Source organism: Diospyros lotus, chromosome 2, assembly GCF_014633365.1.
Source record: "Diospyros lotus cultivar Yz01 chromosome 2, ASM1463336v1, whole genome shotgun sequence".
Taxonomy (NCBI): Eukaryota; Viridiplantae; Streptophyta; class Magnoliopsida; order Ericales; family Ebenaceae; genus Diospyros; species Diospyros lotus.
This window is the reverse complement of record NC_068339.1, coordinates 28867653-28871063: the sequence shown is the minus strand read 5'-3', so window position 1 is coordinate 28871063 and position 3411 is coordinate 28867653.

Here is a 3411-nt window from a genome sequence, read left to right as displayed (position 1 = left end):
AAACATGAGACATGTAAGAAAATTATATAACTCTTCAAAATTTGCCATTAATTTTTGACATCGCAATTCATTAGCATTTAAAAATGTTGAGTATGAGATATATTAATTTGATACCTCATAACCCTCGCAGTCAACATGCCAAACATAAATGAAACTCTACACCTAATGCTAAACATAAATTAATTTATGAATTTTGTGCAAGCAATTGCAATTATAGTGGGATCAACATGGAATATTCCATGTTTGATTCCAATGCTTGTCGTGCTAGTGGCTAGAGCATTGAATTAAATGATCACATCACAAATTAAATCATTTTTGAGCTACAAATTAAATCACATTATAAATTTTAAATTAAAACATTCAAGAATCCACTCATTTAATGTTTTCATTTTAATTCTAATGTTTAATGTTTTGATTTTTCTTTAATTCTAATTTGTCCAAATAATATTGATTAAACTTTCAACGACTTAAAAACTAAACAAAATCACCTAATATACATATACTATTAAAAATTAAAACTCCTATTCTTATTATTCATTCTATGTGTCAAAAAAATGAAATTAAAAACAGTTTCATCCACAAAAAAATTAAAAATAAAAAAATTATGTTTTAACTTAGAAACAAAAAAAAAAAAATTCTAGACGGAAATTTACTCAAAATTTTTAATTTTTTTAAATTTGTTTAAAATCATTATAAAATTTATATCTATTTTTAGATTGAATAATTATTTTTGATATAATTACAAAAACTCTTATATTTTTTGATTTATAATTTTTTTATCTATTTAAAATATCATCTACCTATTTTTATTCATTTCTCATATTCCTTATAATCTAAAATCTAACGTATAAAAGGCACATGGAAAAGAAACTCTAATTTTTTCTCTATTAAAACTCTTACAAATTATTTAATTTCTTATAATAAAACTCCTATTTTCATTCTTTTCTCATATTTTTAATCATTTTACTAATTATTTAATATAATATTTTTTATATTAAACATTTATTTTTGATTTAACCCCCCTAACAGTCGCCCCTCCCCTAAGTCACAAAGTTTTGAACTATATATTATTTTAAATTTAATTTATTTATTTAGATCACAAAATACATAATAATAATTTATACAAAATATATAATAAACCCTCCCCCTAACTGTCGCCCCTCCCCCACACAATCACTAAATTTTTAATTATATATTATTTTAAATTTAATTTATTTAATTAAATCACATAATACATAATAATAATACAAAATATATAATAAACCCTCCCCCTAACAGTCGCCCCTCCCCCCCCCCCCCCCCCACACAGTCACTAAATTTTTAATTATATATTATTTTAAATTTAATTTATCTAATTAAATTATATAATACATAATAATAATACAAAATATGTGATAAATCCTCCCCCCTAATAGTCGCCCCTCCCCCACACAGTCACCAAATTTTTAATTATATACTATTTTAAATTTAATTTATTTAATTAAATCACATAATACATAATAATAATACAAAATATATAATAAACCCTCCCCCTAACAGTCGCCTCTCCCCCCCCCCCCCCCCCCCACACAGTCACTAAATTTTTAATTATATATTATTTTAAATTTAATTTATTTAATTAAATCACATAATACATAATAATAATTTATAAATAATAACAAAAATAATACTAATAGATTATTTATAAATCTGTTATAAATAATACTAACAGATTTGTTATTATTTCTGTTGTAAATAGAATATTATTTCAATTATAAATATAAATCTGTTAGTATTATTTCTGTTATAAATAATACTAACATTAATAAATAACAGTCAATTAATATTATAATTGTAACGACCCTAAAGTAGGTCTAGATGTTTTAACATTTAACATTAGTTTAATGACATTTGAAATATGGGTCTAAGTATTTTAATATTTAATAATAAATTTCTTTTAGGGCGTAGAAATAGTTTTAGATTGTATAATTTTATTTTATGGTTCATGTGATAGGAAAATAAGTATATGGGTTTAAATTTTTAAGAAATTTAGCAATAATGTAATAGGTCACAATTAAATTAGTTAATGAGTTCTTGGGCCTATCAGATGGGCTATGTGAATTCTGGTTTGGGCTTAAGTCCAAAGGTAATAGGATTTAAATTTTATTATGTGGATAAAAAAATTAATAATAAAAAAAACAAAACAAAAATGGAAAGCAGCAGGCTGTCTACTTGAAGTAGCAGCGCCTGCAGTTTTCTTTCCCTCTTCCTTTTGATTCTTTGTTCTCACTGTACACTGATTTTGTACCATTTGGATGATTTGGTGCTTGATTCTGTCTCCTGTTCCATTGGCCATCACTTTCGTTCTTTCTTCTCCAGCCGCTTCATAACCTTCTTCTTCTCCATGTTCTTCTTCTGTTTTTTTTTCTTCTTCATTCATTCATTTGCGGCGTGCTCTGTTGCTGGTTGTTTTGCACTTTAATCAGGCAAGTTTCTCCTCTATTTCTATTTTATTCTCAAGCCCCTGTTCTATATATCCATACACTCCTTATGTACTACGTGAAATATAATCAATTGTTCTTCTGTTTCTTTATATTTCAACAATTGTTCTGTTTCTCTATTCCCTGTGAGTCCCTCTGATGTATCCAAATGGGGTTTGTTTTACTCCAAGGTTTATGTAACGACCCGTTAGTGGGTCCGGGTGCTATATTTTGCAATGAGGCATCCATGATATGAGAATGATAAGTTTTGGTGATTGTCATGTGTAATTATAGGTTATTTCGAAGAAAATATGGAAAAGTCAAATGTTTGACTTTGGTGAAGTGGGACCCGCTATATTCTGAGGTATGTGTCGGATTATCTCTTTACAACTCATGGTGCTTAGTTAATGTCTAATTTACCCTTTTATATTAAGGATTTAGCTTATTAAATGAAAAAGGGCATTTTGGTAAATTAATAAAAATGGGATACATATATATATAGAGAGGGGCTTTATTTTGCCCTAAGTGAAGAAAGAAATTGGAGAAGGAAGAGAGAGCCGAATGGGAAAGAGGGAGAGAAGTGCCAAGGTGAGTAAGTTCTTCCTCTTCCATTCTTTCTAGATTTTGAAGCCTCCAAGAGTAATTAATCAAGTCAATATTGCTTCTCTTCCCCTTTTCTCTCTTTTTTCTTCCATTTTGAGTGTAGGATCAAGTATATTGAAGAGAAAATCATCTCAAGCAAGTCTTGCAAGGAGGAGGAGTTCTAAAGGCAAGCTCTTCTTCTCTTAATCTTCTTCTACACTCTTAAATCCTTGTATTTTGAGAATATGAGTTAAATACCTCCATGATTTGCAAAACCCAAACCCATGTGGATACCCATGTAGAAATAATTGTAATTCTCCCTCAACCCTTAGTTGTTTCATTTGAAGTGTCTTGGAACTTCAAATAGGGT